Consider the following 20,062-nt stretch of genomic DNA (forward strand, 5'->3'; position numbering starts at 1 on the left):
AGAAAAAAAAGAAAAAACCTCTTAAAATCGTTCAATGACCGGTGTAGAGAAGCCGCCAAATTAGAAGGTCCAGGCGGCATGGGTGACTCCGGGCAAATTGAATGTGATCCAATCTATGCCGTGCAATTATGTATTCTTCAATGCCCAAAAACATTTTCTTAAAGGGATGGTCCAAGATTAGAAAAACGCAGCTGCTTTCTCCTAGAAACTGCGCCACACGGGTCAATGGGTTGTGTCTAGTATTAGAGCTCAGCTCCATTGATGTGAATGGGTCTGAGCTGCAATACCACATACAACCAGTAGACGGGTGTGGTGCTGCTTTTGGAAGAAAGCAGAAGTGTTTTTCTAATCTTGGACAAGCCCTTTGGAGGAGTTTTCTGTACAAAAAACACATTAATAAGCCAAGGATAAGGCTAAGGACTGGCGATCATTCAGTGATCGGTGGGATTACAATCCCCAGGGGTCGTCTATACTTGTGCCGTGCTTGGTCCTGCAGCTCAGCCACATTCACTTGTATATACTGCTAACTGGTGGGGTTCCTCGGGGTCATCGACTAAACTACGATAGGCCATCAATGCATTCTCCAGGAAACCCCAAGTAAGGGCAAGTGAAGGGAAGGGAAGGATACTAAGTATTTCTTGTCCTTGTCAGGATGTTTCAAGGTCATTGCCAAATGTGTTGGCATCGTATTGTGGATCCTCCTCTCTGGAAGTTCACCTCCACCAGGGAATTGTATTCCCAGCGATTGTCTGATATACTTCTATTACCCGTTGGCCAATTTGGGTATTTTGTCTGTAGGGGGAGGACAGGGGCTCTCTCAATGTGCCCATGGGGGCCTAAAGACTCATGTAGAAACTTTATAGTAATATTGATCAAATTCTATTACAATGTAGCTTTAAAATTGGAGCAAAGTTTTTCATTGATTTCCATGAATTGGATTTTCTGTTCATTTTTGGCCACATTAGAAATGCAATCTTTTTGTTTTTCCTCTTTGCCCCGACCTTCTCGCTGCAGACATCGGGCTTGACCTGTTTTTTCTCTTCTTCCACATTCCTTGAGTTATTTCCCCAAGAAGCCATTTGTTAGGTTGTTGACTGGAGGCTCCCGAATTGTATCACCATCGTAAACGCGACGGCTGCAGATGTTGTGGAGTCGGGAGCTGGAATTGGCCATTCATCTTTCCTCCCTCGGTGTCTCCAGTTCTTCTTTGCTGTTCTCCGCCCTTCAGATTTAGGAGAAAGTAATAATCGGAGCAGATGTTCCCGGCTGCTGTGAATTATTCATGTTGGCCCGATGCTGATGTGTAATATTACTTTCCTGTATTGGAGGCGGCTGGGAGGATAGAACGGCAGACAACCCCTGTGGTTTGCTGCGGAGAAGGCGATATTGTAACCTTTCTATTCTATTTATTTTTTTATGTTTTATGCTTTTATTTTCACTCTCCTAAATTCTGCTTTTTCTGCAACAAAACTTTTCATGAGCAGTTTCAGCCTTCATGGATTCATACATGAGCGCAATGACTAAGAAAGTTTTTAATGGACTGGAAGGGGTCCTGATTTGGGACCATCGTGCCAAGTGTTGACTATAAACAGAGTGGCAGTCAGTATTTTTGCCCCTTCCCCACTTCCTGGGGGGGCCCAATAATAATCATAAAAAATGGGTCCCCCCTTCTTACACCTCTATGCCCGGAGACATTGTATATCCCCCATTCCTGTCCTAAGTTTTACCCAATGTGCTCCATAGCATTAATGAAAGTGCTGCCCCCTGTGGTGTATCTTCACATCCCTATATTTATTCACCACTCCCCCTTTCATGCCAAGATTTTACCCAGGAATAGATGCGCCCATAGAATTAAAGGGAGGGGGGTCCATGGCATTAATCAAACCCCCCCCCCCCCTTTGCTGGTGCATCTTCACATTATCACATGCACTCCTTATCTCCCCTTCCTTTTTTTGCCTTGTAGAAACAAAAAACATTGTGAGCACGGGGTCTAACCCCCCCTACCCTTATCTGCTCCATTTTGGGGACTATATGCTGGCTGTGGAGTAGGGGGGGTTGTTAACCTAAGCAGGGCTTCACAAGTAATCAGTGGGTCCCCATAGTATCTGCATTACCTGCCCATAAGGCATGTGGTCCCTTCCTCAAAGAGAAGGGCACTTGCCACCCGCAATAGTTCTGGGCAAACTCATGGTGCAGAAGGTGACACCAGGATTGGTCCATCAACACCAAATTATTAGGTGCAATAACATCAACTATACTGTGCTCCTAAATATTAAGATGGGGTCCTACTTGCCGGACACCTAAGAAACTGGGCTCTACCTGTTTGTGAGGAGTTGGGGCCCCAGGGGTGTGTTACGTGATACCCTCTTCTTTAGTGAACGGCTGAGAGGGTTCAAGAGGTATATAAGCTAACCTATATTCAGGCCCTTGCTTGGCACGTCATTCGGGACGACCATGTCAAGCTTATCGGGGCTTCTAAAAAAATCAAAGAAAAATGATAAAATCAGTAGTGGGAAATGTTAGAAATTGGGCGTTCTAATATGAGAAGATCAGAGCAAGGTAGATAGATAGACCTGAGCACATTTAAAGGGGGTTCTGTCCCTTAATAAAAGGTTGCCTCATAGGCAATAATCACGATGGGGTGGACATGTCATCCAGGAGGACCTCTCCTATGTGTAGAAGAGCCTATTCTATAACATGAAGGACATAGGAGAAGACCTCGATAAGATGTCCAGGACATGTTCTCCTCATCTACCTCCAATTGGTAGACAGGACAGGGACTGGGTGTATATCAGAAAGTTGGACTCTATCCCGACTTCTGCCTATAGGTCAACTTCTTGTAAAAGTTTAGAAGAATCCCTTTATTTGGTTGGCTGCAATTATAATAGACAACGACAGACCAGTCCTGAAGAATCCCACCGGAGAAGTGGATCCTTGAAAAGGTTTGCAGCTGGGTGAACTGAGGTATGGAGTCTAAGAAACTCCCCGTTCTTCACCCTTAACCCTAGTAAGGAGGTATGGCCTTTCCCGTTTGGAATCCCAGGTTGTGACCCCCAGAGAAGTCAACAATTATGGTGCTAGAACGATCCGGGGAAGAAGTTTAGGCGAAGCGAGTAACAAAGCCAGACGTCATTACCGGGAAGTGGTCAGAATGCGACAAACCAGAGAATGAGATGGAGGCAGGACCGGGAACACAGACCACAGTAGCCGAGCCCAGAGGAAAGGCCGGAGTCAAAATCAAACACAAGTAACCAACGCAATTGGAGTATATTAATCCACAGGTAATGGATTCAGACCAGCCCCCCTCTATAAATAACCCGCCAGGCCGACGTCATCAGAGCCCATCTGGTTGACATGGCAACCAGTCATTGACAGAAGCAGGGAAGCCGCGACTCCCAGCAGGAGATCATCGCAGGATCGGGGAGGGGTGAGTAAAGGTGCTGGTTGTTAGAGAGACCTGGCGTGACCGGCGGGGGAAGCTGCGGCCACCAGCGGTGAATCTTCCCTGGATCTGGGAGAAGCATGTAACCCCCACAATAGTGCACGATTCTAGGTAAAGGACTATATTACAGTCAGAACTCAATAAATAGTCCCAGGGAGAGAAGACAGAGGTCCCATACATCTAAAAACACTGATAATGTGACAGCACGTCCGATACCGGTGCCATTACATGACCATTTATCTTCTTTTATCTATAATTTTATAGCATTACTGCTGGATTTATCCGTCATCTCTTGATCTGAAGATTGTTCATGATATTTCATACCATACCAATTTATTATGTAGTAAAAAATAGACAAAAAATCCTTCTCCATCTGTTAAAGAATTGCGGTATTAGACTAAGAAACATGGCTGTGGCCCGGGTGTCACTAGTATTTCTGTCTTATATCTTGGAAAGTCTGATTATTTTTCCATAATTGAAGCTATGACCTTATTACAATGATTGTTCTAGAACACATAGAGTGGCAGCCTGGGCAAGAAGGTGGCAGGCGCAATGTAATGTCGATAAATGTAAAGTGCTGAACCTAGGCTGTAGTATTAGTATTAATGCAGATACATTACATGGAATAAAACTGGGGATAACGGAACAAGAGAAGGACCTGGGTATTCTGGTTACAAATAAGCTAAATAGCAGTGCTCAATGTCAGGCAGCAGCTGCAAAAGCAAATAGAATTTTAGAGTATATAAAAAATGAGAGAGAAAAAACCTGCGACCCAATGTCATTTTACCCCTCTATAACTGTAATATTACCTCTCTATAAATCCCTGGTAAAGCCACGTCTTGAATAGGGAATTTAGTTTTGGACTCCGGATCGTAAAAAGGATACAGGAGAACTAGAGCGGGTTCAAAGGCGGGCGACTAGATTATTACATGAGATGGGAAGTCTCTCTGACAATGAGAAGCTAGAAATATCGGGCTTGTTCAGTAATAAGACGCCTTAGAGGTGATCATATTAACTTGTATAACCAGGGGCGGACAAACGATTGGTGCAACATGTGCAGTTATACAGGGGCCAGTAGGTAAGGGGACCACTGTCACCTTAAGGAAGCTTTGCAATTGCAGCTTCGAGGATCTACTTATCTGATGAGAATCGTAACAGATTTGTGTCAGATAATACCAACAGGCCCATGACCAGGGCTGGGTTATAGAAAGGGGGCAAAAGGGCCAATTAGGCTATGGCCTCTAACAGTCTGTTAAGACCATGCAATGTTTGCCACCCTGATGTCTCACTGCAGACCTGCGCCTCATACTTATACTGAATGTGGGCACTATATGGGCCACTATACAGCACTAGGCATTGTGTAAACAGTTCCCTGAAGCTGCTATGGGATCCATAGAGAGGGGGCGGCTTAGCCCATTATAACCCCATCTCCTATTCCAGGGGGCAAGTAAGACAATGGAAATGAGTGGATCAAATGTCCCGGACAAAGTTATACCTCGTCTCATGCCACCGTCCTGTAATGATGCCATGCTCTGATTCATCCATATAGAGTATAACATATATTCATTTGTATAGTGAGATGGCAAATTTTACCATTATTATGTCATTGTAACATTGCGCTACTATGGGTGTACTATGCCAAGTAGATATTGAGGTCCATTGACGACTGATGCTGCCCCCAAATCTTCTCTACCGGAGGTGGTATGTGGTCATACAACGGAGCAGGAGAAGAGTGGCCCCATTTTGATCTTTGCTATGGGCAGCAGGACCCCCATTTGCAATATCTGGGCACCTTACAGTAAAATGGTCAGCGCCCCCTGGGCTATCTCCCATCCTCCGTCTGGTAACCTATTACGTACATTTGGTAAGCAATGGAGAGAGGATGAAGTGTAAAGCTGTAGGAGGAATGATAGGCTCTAGGCATCTGTTCAGACATCAGACATTCCTGGGTTTACATGGAAAGTCAATAGGACTCATTACTCATTAGCCTGGGCCTATGACTGCCACCAACAATGCACTTATGTTGGCCCTGACTATGGGCCCCTCTACTTTATGTATGGGCCCCTCTCTTCTATGTATGGGCCCCTCTCTTCTATGTATGGACCCCTCTCTTCTATGTATGGGCCCCTCTCTTCTATGTATGGGCCCCTCTTTTATATGTATGGGCCCCTCTCTTCTATGTATGGACCCCTCTCTATGTATGGGCCCATCTCTTCTATGTATGGGCCCCTCTCTATGTATGGGCCCCTCTCTTCTATGTATGGGCCCCTCTCTTCTATGTTTGGGCCCCTCTTCTATATATGGACCCCTCTCTATGTATGGGCCCCTCTTTTATATGTATGGGCCCCTCTCTTCTATTTATGGGCCCCTCTCTTCTATGTATGGGCCCCTCTCTTCTATGTATGGGCTCCTCTCTATGTATGGGCCCCTCTCTTCTGTATGGGCCCCTCTCTATGTATGGCCGTCCTCATAGCTCTATACCATGAACTATTCTTCACCTTGTCTTGCACTGGCCCCTCGGTGTCTAAACCAATCTCTGCCCATTGACTACAATATCTTTGTACAGAAATGAATATTTCTTGCTCTATCTGGAGCTGAACTCATTTCCTTGTATATTTTCTTCTGCCGCCAGTCCCAGGTAATTATAAAGTAACAAAGGTGTAAAGACTAATTCCAAACACAAACCTAGAGGATGTGCGCGCGGCAGCGCCGTCCCCCGCAGCGCGCCACCGACCATTATTCCTCTCTTTGAACTGCACACAGGAATAATCTGTGCCTCCAGGTAACAAAGGCTTATGGGGAAAGCGAAGGTGAGATTTATTCAATCACTGCGGAAAATAAAAATATCTGAAACATTTGTTGCATGGAATGAGCCAAATATAATTTCCATTGAAAGCAGCGAACATCCGAGTTTGGCTTTATTCCTTCCAAGTAAGATTTTCCTCCCTTACTAATCGCTTGTAATATTAACGCTTCCAGCATGGCAGCTGCAGTTAATAAATACCTGTCTATACATATGTCATTCCTCTAGCACTCTATTATGTCAAGTCGCGCTCTGATCGGATCCGTCTGACCATCAGCATGCTGTTATTGACAGACCTTTTAGTGTGTCCTGCTGTGAATGGGCTGTGGGTCTAATTGGCCAATTTACATCTTAATAGCCTTTGCTTGTGCTAAGCACTTTCTTCTAAATCTCCTGTACCACGTGGAAAACATCAGTATGCTGCTGTTGAAAATATCTGCTATTCCTGTTATATTTTTTTCAGGACATAATGGTGACCTGCTTTAAATAGTTTATGGCTTAATAAGCCCTGTGACACTATAATAGCTTCTATTCCATAAATCTCTTGTTATAATGTGGAAACAGTCAGTATACTTCTGTTATTCTTTTGGTAATTTCTTAAGTTATAATGGTGTCCATTCATGGATAGGCTATGAGTCAAATTGGATTTTTAACAGATTAATATACTCTGACAGCACTTCTGTTATGTAAACCTCTTTTTATTACGTGGAAACCGTCAGTATACTGCTCTTGAAAATCTGTTCTTCTTACAATGTGTCTTGATTTCATAGTTTTAGGGTATAATGGTGTCCTGTGAATCTATGTAGCTTGATAATACCGTATTATCCTCTTACAGCCCTGGCCCTTTCCATTATTCCAATTGGGTTCCACCAAACATGCACCGGTCCATTAACCCCATTATACTGATCTGGGTTATATGATCTGTCAACAAGGGATTTTCATTTAAACGTTTAATCTTTATGGAGCCACTAATCTTATGTAGCGTGGGGAATGTCAAAGTGTTGGGACCCAGTGGTGATCAATCAAGCCTGTCCTTCTACGTGGAGCACAAGTGACCAGATTCCAGCTTGACCTCAATCTTCATATATTATTGGAAGGTCCATCTCATTGAATAAGTTGGTTAGGTCCAGAAACATTGATGGGAAAAGAGGCAAAGATGAAAGGAGACACTCAGTAATCATGACCACCTTATTGAGAAGACTGAAAACCCGGAGGAAGACAAGATCTTCTGGGGGCGACAATATGGACATAGGGTCACCAGGATTCGAAACTTACTTAAAAGAACATAAAGACAATGTTAAACATTAGTTATGGGAGGACTGGAAGGTGTAATCAATCAATCAATCAATCAATATACCACAAATCGTTCTAAGCTCCAGGTTCCTACATGCGCATTCGACCAGAGGGTCCTGTGGTCACGTGTAAAACCCTAGACTAAAATTAAGTATGTACAAGGTGTTGAGACCCAGTGGTGATCAAAAAAAGCCTATCCATCTAGGTGAAGAAGATTGAAGACCCAGAGTAAGACAGGATCTTCTGGGGGCGACACTATGGACATAGGGTCACCAGGAGTTGAAACTTACTTAAAAGAACATAAGACAATGTTAAACATTAGTTATGGAAGGACTGGAAGGTGTAATCAATCAATCAATCAATCAATCAATCAATCAATCAATCAATCAATATATCACAAATCGTTTTAAGCTCCAGGTTCCTAGATGTGCATTCGACCAGAGGGTCCTGTGGTCACGTGTAAAGCCATGGACTAAAATTAAGTATGTACTAAGTGATCAATCAAGCCTATCCTTGTAGGTGAAGAAGACTGAAGACCTGGAGGAAGACGGGATCTCCTGGGAGTGACAATATGAACATATGAATTAGACCAGAGGGTCCTGTGGTCACGTGTAAAGTCATTGACTAAAGTGAAGTATGTATTCAGCAATGAATGATCCTATCCAAATACATCAATTATAACTGTCTTGCCGCAAGTTCTATAGAAATTTCCACATTAATACATGGACTCGCTGGTGGGGCTCGAATGGCCCATAATTATAGCAATAGTTAAACTGGTTAACAACCGCCTTCAGACAGAGGTGTCAGTTTCCACCAGACGACTTAGATTTCCGGGGTCTTAAATATGTGTATCCGTCACTCCTTACCTTGTGGCATTCTATTATTTCTTTATTCTTTTATGTGAATTGAAAAATAATTATAGTAATAATATAAAGCAATCACCGGAATAGAAAGAGACGTGAACCACATACGATATAGCGCCACTCCACCTCCAAGAAGCGGCTCAGCATAGTCCTGCTCGTCTTACAGCTCCAAAACACTAAAATATCCAAGGTACGGCTCATGTCTTATACCCGTGGCCAGAACCAAGGTGCTGAGTCTCCGGGGTCCACCAGTGACCCCTTCACGGTTGGGGACCCAAAAGTCATGGCCCTCAGATTGGCATCCTGGGGTAGTTCCTGGCACCATTTGCTGCTGACTGCCACTTCGAGCAGCTTCTGTGAGTTCCTCTTATGAAATGTATGCAAGTAGAGGCAGCTGGGGAGGGTTTGGTGTCCTGCTATTGAGCGTGTCCGACAATTTATAATATACTCAAATCGTTGCTCATCTGTAGACCACACTCTATAGATGAGATACATTGGATATAGCCATAGAGAACATTGTATGTATCCCATCCAGGGGCGTAGCTAGGGGGGGGGCAAGCGGGGCACATGCCCCGGGCGCAGTTCAGAGGGGGGCGCCAGCGCCCCCTCCTCCTGCACTATAATTGTACCTGTGTCGCAAGGACACAGGTACAATTAGAAGCAATGAATGACCGGGCACGTCATTCATGAAAGGCGCTGACTGACTTGCAGGGAAAGTCATCCTGCCCAGCCAATCAGCGCCTTTCATAGACGCTGTGTTCAACCCCCTGGAGACCTGCGCAGAAGAGAGCAGGTCTCCATGGCTGCCGGACGGCGTGGGAGCGGGAATAAGGGGAGTTTGAATATTTTTTTTAAAATTGTAATAGAAGTGTGGCTGTATCTGCGGGGGGGACTTTGTCTACACGGGGGACTTTATCTACGGGGGGTGCCTATCTACAGGGGGACTATATCTACAGGGCTGGGCTATATACAGGGGGACTATATCTGCTGGGCTATATACAAGGGGACTATATCTACAGGGGGGCTATATACAGGGGGACTATATCTACAGGGCTGGGCTATATACAGGGGGACTATATCTGCTGGGCTATATACAGGGGGACTATATCTGCTGGGCTATATACAGGGGGACTATATCTGCTGGGCTATATACAGGGGGACTATATCTACACGGGGACTATATCTACAGGGCTGGGCTATATACAGGGGGACTATATCTACAGGGGGACTATATCTACAGGGGGGCTATATACAGGGGGACTATATCTACAGGGCTGGGCTATATACAGGGGGACTATATCTACAGGGCTGGGCTATATACAGGGGGACTATATCTACAGGGGGACTATATCTACAGGGGAGCTATATACAGGGGGACTATATCTACAGGGCTGGGCTATATACAGGGGGACTATATCTGCTGGGCTATATACAGGGGGACTATATCTACAGGGGGACTATATCTACAGGGCTGGGCTATATACAGGGGGACTATATCTACAGGGGGACTATATCTACAGGGGGGCTATATACAGGGGGACTATATCTACAGGGCTGGGCTATATACAGGGGGACTATATCTACAGGGGGACTATATCTACAGGGGGGCTATATACAGGGGGACTATATCTACAGGGGGGCTATATACAGGGGGACTATATCTGCTGGGCTATATACAAGGGGACTATATCTACAGGGGGGCTATATACAGGGGGACTATATCTACAGGGCTGGGCTATATACAGGGGGACTATATCTGCTGGGCTATATACAGGGGGACTATATCTGCTGGGCTATATACAGGGGGACTATATCTGCTAGGCTATATACAGGGGGACTATATCTACAGGGGGACTATATCTACAGGGCTGGGCTATATACAGGGGGACTATATCTACAGGGGGACTATATCTACAGGGGGGCTATATACAGGGGGACTATATCTACAGGGCTGGGCTATATACAGGGGGACTATATCTACAGGGCTGGGCTATATACAGGGGGACTATATCTACAGGGGGACTATATCTACAGGGGAGCTATATACAGGGGGACTATATCTACAGGGCTGGGCTATATACAGGGGGACTATATCTGCTGGGCTATATACAGGGGGACTATATCTACAGGGGGACTATATCTACAGGGCTGGGCTATATACAGGGGGACTATATCTACAGGGGGACTATATCTACAGGGGGGCTATATACAGGGGGACTATATCTACAGGGCTGGGCTATATACAGGGGGACTATATCTACAGGGGGACTATATCTACAGGGGGGCTATATACAGGGGGACTATATCTACAGGGGGGCTATATACAGGGGGACTATATCTACAGGGCTGGGCTATATACAGGGGGACTATATCTGCTGGGCTATATACAGGGGGACTATATCTACAGGGCTGGGCTATATACAGGGGGACTATATCTACAGGGGGACTATATCTACAGGGGGACTATATACAGGGGGACTATATCTACAGGGCTGGGCTATATACAGGGGGACTATATCTGCTGTGCTATATACAGGGGGACTATATCTACAGGGGGACTATATCTACAGGGCTGGGCTATATACAGGGGGACTATATCTACAGGGCTGGGCTATATACAGGGGGACTATATCTACAGGGGGACTATATCTACAGGGGGGCTATATACAGGGGGACTATATCTACAGGGCTATATACAGGGGGACTATATCTACAGGGAGACTATATCTACAGGGCTGGGCTATATACAGGGGGACTATATCTACAGGGCTGGGCTATATACAGGGGGACTATATCTACAGGGGGACTATATCTACAGGGGGGCTATATACAGGGGGACTATATCTACAGGGCTGGGCTATATACAGGGGGACTATATCTGCTGTGCTATATACAGGGGGACTATATCTACAGGGGGACTATATCTACAGGGCTGGGCTATATACAGGGGGACTATATCTACAGGGCTGGGCTATATACAGGGGGACTATAGCTATAGGGCTGGGCTATATACAGGGGGACTATATCTGCTGCGCTATATACAGGGGGACTATATCTGCTGGGCTATATACAATGGGACTATATCTGCTGGGCTATATACAGGGGGACTATATCTACAGGGCTGGGCTATATACAGGGGGACTATATCTACAGGGGGGCTATATACTGGAGTGGGCTGTCTATAGAGCACCATATACAGGGGTGGGCTATATAGTATATACAGGGGTGGGCTATCTGTGGAGCACTATATACAGGGGTGGACTATATGTACAAGGGGGCTATATACAGGGGTGGGCTTTCTGTGGAGCACTATAGGGCGGAGCTATTTGTGGGATATTATATACAGGGGTGGGCTATATCTACAGGGGGACTATATACAGGGGTGGGCTATCTGTGGAGCACTATATACAGGGGTGGACTATCTAGTGGAGCACTATATACAGGGGTGGACTATATGTACAAGGGGGGCTATATACAGGGGTGGGCTATCTGTGAAACACTATATACAGGGGTGGGCTATCTGTGAAACACTATATACAGGGGTGGACTATATGTGGAGCACTATATACAGGGGTGGGCTATATCTACAGGGGGGCTACATACATGGTTGGGCTATCTGTAGAGCTCTATATACAGGGGTGGGCTATCTGTAGAGCACTATAGGGGGAGTTATTTGTGGGACACTATATACAGGGGTGGTCTATATGGGGGCACTATCTACAGGGGGCTCTATGGCAGGCACTATCTACAGGGGGCACAGTGTGTGTGTGTGGGACATGGTGCTATTATAATTAGAGGTGCAGTGTATGGCGCTATTATATTTAGGGGCATAGTGTGTGGTATAATGATAACTTTATATTTATTTATAGGTGCAGAAATGTTGGTAAAGTGAGAAGCTGAAGACATCTGAGCGGCAAACTGCAGAAATGGTCTGTGACCGGGAGAAGTTATCATAGAGGTCTGGACCGGATGGAGAGAAAGAACTAGAATCTGAGACGTCACCGGTGAGTCACTCAATGTAAATGTTTATTCTGCCTCTAATCAGCACTGTAGTCACTGTATGATCTGCAGCGAGATGATGGGTGGTGTGATTATGATAGGATTTATTTTTTGTGAAACAGCATCTCCCAGCATATCCTCACCATTGTCCGGGCCATGCTGGGAGCTGTAGTTTTACACCATACACACCTATACGGCAGGGGTTGCACTAAATTGAGCTGTATTTGTGCTGGTGTAGTATATATGTAATGAGCTTTGTTCTGGTGCTGTATATATGTATTGAGCTGTATTTGTGCTGGTGCTGTATATATGTAGTGAGCTTGGTTCTGGTGTTGTGTATAGAACCATATTGCTTGTGAAATGTACAAATAATTTTATGCTCGCGTTACATAAAGAGAAATGACACATCGATTGGTAGAGAAAACAAACACGTGAGGGGGAAGGAGATGTTGGGAAAGAGGTTGGGGGGGGGCGCCAAACTGAATCTTTGCCCCGGGTACTGGAGAACCGAGCTACGCCTCTGATCCCATCCATAGAGCAGCTTGTATGGATGACTACGTAGGGAATGTGAGAAAATGCTGCTCCACCTGCGCAGCTGGAATCCGTGATCAAGACCATATTTTAATGCAATGTAAGAGTTTGGCTCCTGGCTTTGTGTTAAAGGGTTTGGGACTCTTGTTCTAGACTGCACGGGCGTCAGCGCCTAAAGTTGAAGCAGAAATAGAAGACGATGGGTTGATGGATTTGACAAATCTTTTGGCAAAAGTGAATCCCAAACTCAGTAACTCGGCTCCACAATGCAAACTATTAATGAATATTGCTCAGTCAATCGGGAAAAGTTTATCAATCGGAAAATTGAGCGAGATCTAGTTATGAGTTCAGATCAGTATGACATTTCTGAATAAATCTGAATGATTCCAGAAGTCACCACTAGGGGCAGTATTCCATTAAAGTCTATGGCTTTGCTCTGTGGAGTTCTGCTGTCCTATGTAACAAGGAATACGTACTGTATATATATATATATATATATATATATATATATATATCTAGATAAATGGGGCTCCCCTCACAAAGTAAATGACCTCTATGTCAACCATTCAATATTTTAAGAAGAATGAACCCTACTTTTGACTTATGTGAATCTGCCCTTTAAGTGTCCCTACGAGGTCATTGGTAAAACATGTTGGCTCTATGAATTATTATTTTTATTTTTTTAACAAATACTTGCCCGTCATTTGCATTATTTTAAATTTCGCCCGATTCTGATTATTGTGAATTTACTATTGCCCTCATCTGCCACAGACCCTGAAGCAGCAGGACCCCACGCTTATGTTAAGTCAGCACGGACATGGCGCAATGTTCTTCTAGGATAGATAAAGAAGTGGATAACATAATCCTCCCTGAACATGAATCACCCCCCTCCGCACTATCACTGCTTGCCTAGTTGGCACGGCTCTCCCGAGGGTTACACTAAAGTTCACTCAGTTTTAGACCATACGGTAGTTAACAACGCGAAATGTATTTAGTCAGCAGCGCTGCAGCGGAGGGCGTGATGAATCCACGGCGTCAGGGCCGCCATCAGGGGGGTATTAGGGGTAGTGGTGTGAGGGGCCCGGCCAAACCTAATTAAAAGGGGGGCCCGGCAACTGCCTCGACATTCTTTTGGTAGGAAAAAACGGGCCCCTGCAATGGGGCCCGTATTTTTCACCAAAAGAATGTCGTGAGCTGCTGCTGCTGCTGCTGCTGCGGGCCCCCTCCCCTCGTCATGGGGGGCCGTCAAAAGGTCCGCCCGCGCGCGCGCACCCGATCGCGCGCACAATGAAACTCCCGCGCGTGCGCACTCGCGAGCGCGCATCCACGAACGCCCGCACTGGAGACCGCCCGCGCGCGCACCCGCGATCGACCGCGCGCGCACCCGCGACCGGCCGCCCGCGCACCCGCGAACGAAGCGCGCGCAGCCGCGGACCCACATGGACAAAACTTACCTGGAGCCTGGCTGGAGGTGAAGGACTGGACGTCTGGACCGAAGACCTCCCCTGGAAGACATCGCCGGAAGAGGACTGGAGTGGGAGCAGCTCTTCTGACACAGTGAGTAAATTATCTCAAAGTGCTGTTTATGTATGGCCCTGTTCACACAGTATTTTGCAGGCAAAAAAAAATCTGCCTCAAAATTCCTTAAAGAATTTTGAGGCAGATTTTGCCCTGCCCACACTATCTTGCCGCGTTTTTTTGCTGCGTTTTTTGCCCGCGGCGATTGAGGACAGCAGACAAAAAACGCAGCGAAAAATGCATTTTCTGCCTCCCATTGATTTCGATGGGAGGTCAGAGGCGGAACCGCGGCAAGAAAGGACGCGCTGCTTTTCCTTTTTTCCGCGACTGGCTCCCATTGATTTCAGATTAAATCAATGGGAGGCGGTTTTGGAAGTTGTTTGGTGCTGATTCTGACGCAGTGTCCGAGTCAATATCAAGGCCCAAAAACTCTGTGAACTGGGCCTTATTGTTGGGGCTTATTCAGACGAACGTGTAATACGTCCGTGCAACGCGCGTGATTTTCACGCGCCTCGCACGGACCTATGTTAGTCTATGGGGCCGTGCAGACTGTCAGTGATTTTCACGCAGCGTGTGTCCGTGTGTCCACTGCGTAAAACTCACGACATGTCCTATATTTGTGCATTGTTCGAGCATCACGCACCCATTGAAGTCAATGGGTGCGTAAAATCACGGCCAGCACTTCCGCAGCAGTAAAAACGATGAATGAAAACAGAAAAGCACCGCGTGCTACAAACATACAAACAGAGTGTCATAATGATGGCGGCTGCGGGAAAATCACGCAGCCACGCATCATACGCTGCTGCCACACGGAGCTGTTATGGAACTTTTGCATGCGCAAAACGCCACGTTTTTTGCGCGTGCAAAAAGCACATGCTCGTGTGAATCCGGCCTTAGGGTAGGAACACACTAGGCATGAACACTGCGGATTTTATGCAACACATTTTATTGTGGAAAATCCGCAGCGTATCACAGTCGCAGCAGAGTGGATGAGATATGAACAAATCTCATCCACACGCTGCAAAAATAATGGACCTGCAGTGTGACTTTGGCTTTTTAAGTCGCATGTCAATGTATTCTGTGGAATCGCCGCTCCTCTGTTGCGGAAATGCTGCGGTTCTGCCGCAAAAATCACAAATGAGAAGAAAAAAAAGGCACTTTTTTAAATTTATAAAAAAGTTTAGACTTGCCCCGGCCGTAGTCATGGTGACGCGATCCTCTATTCTTAGCGCAGCCCCGCCTCCTGTCATGACGTTTCATCCCATGTGACTGCTGCAGCGGTCACATGGTCTACAGCGTCATCCCAGGAGGCGGGGCTACGTTCAGAAGAGAGAGATGCGTCACCAGGACTACGGCCCTGGCAAGTCTAAACTTTTTTTTCCCTGCAGGATTCCCGCAGCGGACACGCCTCACGAAACCTGCGCCGCTATTTGGTGCGGTTTTGCTGGCGGAATTCCCTGCGGCTCCCGGGATAAGCTGTGTAGTTTTACTCCGCATATCCGCCTAGTGTGTCCCTTATGAGGTCGCTCCTGGAGCTGCTGCCGGTCTCTAAATAGGCAGTTGGTCCAGTAGAATTTGGAATTATTTTTTTTTGTGAACCAGCTTAAAAAAATACAAAACTTTTGTGTTAGGGCCTGTTCACATCACTGTTCGCTTCCGCTCCGGGGTTCCGTCTGAGGTTTCTGTCGGGTGAACCCCGCAACGGAAAGTGAAAGTGACAGCACAGCTTCCGTTTCAGTCACCATTGATCTCAATGGTGACGGAAACATCGCTAATGGTTTCCGTTCGTCACCATTCCGGCTGGTTTTCGGACGGAATTAATAGCGCAGTCGACTGCGCTAATGGTGATGGAAACGGAAGCTGTGCTGTCACTTTCACTTTCCGTTGCGGGGTTCACCCGACAGAAACCTCAGACGGAACCCCGAAGCGGAAGCGAACGGTGATGTGAACAGGCCCGAACACAAAAGTTTTGTATTTTTTTAAGCTGGTTCACAAAAAAAAATAATTCCAAATTCTACTGAACCAACTGCCTATTTAGAGACCGGCAGCAGCTCCAGGAGCGACCTCATAAGGGACACACTAGGCGGATATGCTGAGTAAAACGACACAGCTTATTCCGGGAGCCGCAGGGAATTCTGCCAGCAAAACCGCACCAAATAGTGGCGCAGGTTTCGTGAGGCGTGTCCGCTGCGGGAATCCTGCAGGGAAAAAAAAGTTTAGACTTGCCCCGGCCGTAGTCCTGGTGACGCGTCTCTCTCTTCTGAACGTAGCCCCGCCTCCTGGGATGACGCTGTAGACCATGTGACCGCTGCAGCAGTCACATGGGATGAAACGTCATGACAGGAGGCGGGGCTGCGCTAAGAATAGAGGATCGCGTCACCAGGACTACGGCCGGGGAAGTCTAAACTTTTTTATAAATTTAAAAAAGTGCCTTTTTTTTTTTTTCTCATTTGTGATTTTTGCGGCAGAACCGCAGCATTTCCGCAACAGAGGAGCGGCGATTCCACAGAATACATTGACACGCTGCAGCTTAAAAAGCCAAAGTCACACTGCAGGTCCATTATTTTTGCAGCGTGTGGATGAGATTTGTTCATATCTGACCCCCTCGGCTGCGACTGTAATACGCTGCGGATTTTCCACAATAAAATGTGTTGCATAAAATCCGCAGTGTTCATGCCTAGTGTGTTCCTACCCTAAGGCCGGATTTACACAAGCGTGTGCTTTTTGCGCGCGCAAAAACGTGGCGTTTTGCGCTTGCAAAAGGTCCATAACCGCTCCGTGTGGCAGCAGCGTATGATGCGCGGTTGCGTGATTTTCGCGCAGCCGCCATCATTATGACACTCTGTTTGTATGTTTGTAGCACGTGGTGCTTTTCTTTTTTCATTCATAGTTTATACGGCTGCGGAAGCGCTGGGCGTGATTTTCACGCACCCATTGACTTCAATGGGTGCGTGATGCGCGAACAATGCACAAATATCGGACATGTCGTGAGTTTTACGCAGCGGACTCGCGCTGCGTGAAAATCACTGACAGTCCGCACGGCCCCATAGAGTAACATAGGTCCGTGTGAGGCGCGTGAAAATCACACACGTTTCACGGATGTATTACACGTTCGTCTGAATAAGCCCTAACAATAAGGCCCAGTTCAGAGTTTTTGGGCCTTGATATTGACTCGGACACTGCGTCAGAATCAGCACCAAAAAACTTCCAAAACCGCCTCCCATTGATTTAATCTGAAATCAATGGGAGCCAGTCGCGGAAAAAAGAAAAAGCAGCACGTCCTTTCTTGCCGCGGTTCTGCCTCTGACCTCCCATCGAAATCAATGGGAGGCAGAAAATGCATTTTTCCCTGTGTTTTTTGTCTGCTGTCCTCAATCGCCGTGGGCAAAAAACGCGGCAAGATAGTGTGGGCAGGTCAAAATCTGCCTCAAAATTCGGTGCGCGGTTCCAGGCGGTCGCCGGTGCGCATGCGCGGGAGTTCGCGGGTGCGCGTGATCGGTCGCACAGGCGGCGGTGTTTGACGGCCCCCATGCTACCCAGGGCCGCCATCAGGGGGGTATTAGGGGTACTGATGTGAGAGGCCCGGCCAAACCTAATTGAAAGGGGGGCCCGCAGCTCATGACATTCTTTTGGTGAAAAAAACGGGCCCCATTGCAGGGGCCTGTTTTTTTTCTACCAAAGGCAAGTCGCGGCAGTTTGCCGGGCCCCCCTTTCAATTAGGTTTGGCCGGGCCTCTCACATCAGTACCCATAATACCCCCCCTGATGGCGGCCCTGGGTACCATGATATAGTACTGGACGGAGTACCGTTAACAGGCGGTGCCACGGTAGGGGGGCCCAGAAAATGTAGCTGTAGGGGGCCCTGAAATTCCTGATGGCGGCCCTGCACGGCGTACATCTTCTCCCATCAACTTTCTGCTACATGGCAAAACACCCGGAGTAATGAAGATCTATAGTCCCGTATATTATGGCTGGAGAAGAAAGAAATCTTTGTTAAGTAAGTCCCTGAGGAAGGTCCCGATCGCTTCTTCCGCCTCTGCAGGGCTTGCAAATTGCTGTTGGTTTTGGCGCTGGATTAATACGGGCTCCTGTATTTCCCATCCGGCTCCGGCTTGATCGCTTAGTAATATCTAGACCGTTCATAGGAAGAAGACGCCCGCGTTTGATGGACATTCGGAAGGCTTTGACGGTCCATCGTATCCTAGAAATTTCTGGTTTTCCATTGGGCAACAGTAATGAAAGCCATGACCAGGCATGAGGCCGTCCGCGGTCCAGGCTGCTGGTGGGGTCATGATTTGGGACATGTTGGCACGTACTGGATCGTCTGATGCTGAATATATCATACTTTATAGGGGTTGTACAGGACTGGAAAAACATGGCTGCTTTCTTCAAGAAATAGCGCCACATCTGTTGACAGGTTGTGTGTGGTATTGCAGCAAAGCTCCATTGAAGTAAATGAGGACGAGCTGTAATACCACACACAGCCTGTGGGAAAGTGTGGCACTGTTTATGGAAGAAAGCAACCATGTTTTTTTTTAATCCCTTTAAATGCTACTACTTGACCATCATTATTGGACATGATGGGCATCCCCGCAACTGTGCTCACTGACTCCGGTGACCTCTTCTAATAAACTCATTCACCAAGACACAAACTGACTCCCCGTGATTTCATAACTATTCTATTCATCTTCCCGTAGCACAGAACATGGGAGGATTTTCAAGATCTCTGATTGCTGTCAGTAATTAGAGCATTCCTGGTTACATTCAGAGGCTGAAAATCCCACCCTGCTCTAATACTTCTCACAGCTGAGGGCTTGTTACCATTGTATCCAATCTAGAGAATCCTCTGTGAAATAAATCTACCAACAGAACAAGTCTCTATACTTTTGTTACAATGTATCAGTGTAGGTTAAATGTGTCAGTCTGGAGTCCAGGCTGTTTAGCTCACAGTTGATTGTCTAGGCCGGATACAACAGCTGTGAGAAGTATTAGGATAGGACACGCTTTTGGCCTCTGGCAGTAAGCCATAATATTCCCATTCACTGACAACAAGCAGGGATCTTAAAAATGTTGAGGAATTGAAACGAAAAGTGTTTTTTTTAAAGTTGAAGAACTTTTCGTTATACAGGCGGGTGATGCAGAGAACAGGCGGGTGATGCAGAGAACAGGCGGGTGATGCAGAGAACAGGCGGGTGATGCAGAGAACAGGCAGGTGATGCAGAAAACAGGCGGGTGATGCAGAGAACAGGCGGGTGATGCAGAGTACAGGCGGGTGATGCAGAGAACAGGCGGGTGATGCAGAGAACAGGCGGGTGATGCAGAGTACAGGCGGGTGATGCAGAGAACAGGCGGGTGATGCAGAGTACAGGCGGGTGATGCAGAGAACAGGCGGGTGATGCAGAGAACAGGCGGGTGATGCAGAGTACAGGCGGGTGATGCAGAGAACAGGCGGGTGATGCAGAGAACAGGCGGGTGATGCAGAGAACAGGCGGGTGATGCAGAGAACAGGCGGGTGATGCAGAGTACAGGCGGGTGATGCAGAGAACAGGCGGGTGATGCAGAGAACAGGCGGGTGATGCAGAGAACAGGCGGGTGATGCAGAGTACAGGCGGGT

The 20,062-nt window shown here is 46.9% G+C and overlaps 1 long non-coding RNA gene across 1 annotated transcript in view; it reads left to right on the plus strand.

Annotated features, from left to right (window-relative positions):
* Window positions 1-14,393: 14,393 nt before the first annotated feature.
* The window catches only part of LOC142666575 (uncharacterized), a 30,979-nt gene continuing 25,310 nt past the window's right edge, over window positions 14,394-20,062 (plus strand). The window contains exon 1 of the long non-coding RNA XR_012851705.1: window positions 14,394-14,488. This is a non-coding gene — a long non-coding RNA (uncharacterized LOC142666575). The remainder of the gene's footprint in view (window positions 14,489-20,062) is intronic.

Source organism: Rhinoderma darwinii, chromosome 13, assembly GCF_050947455.1.
Source record: "Rhinoderma darwinii isolate aRhiDar2 chromosome 13, aRhiDar2.hap1, whole genome shotgun sequence".
In the NCBI taxonomy this organism is placed as follows: domain Eukaryota; kingdom Metazoa; phylum Chordata; class Amphibia; order Anura; family Rhinodermatidae; genus Rhinoderma; species Rhinoderma darwinii.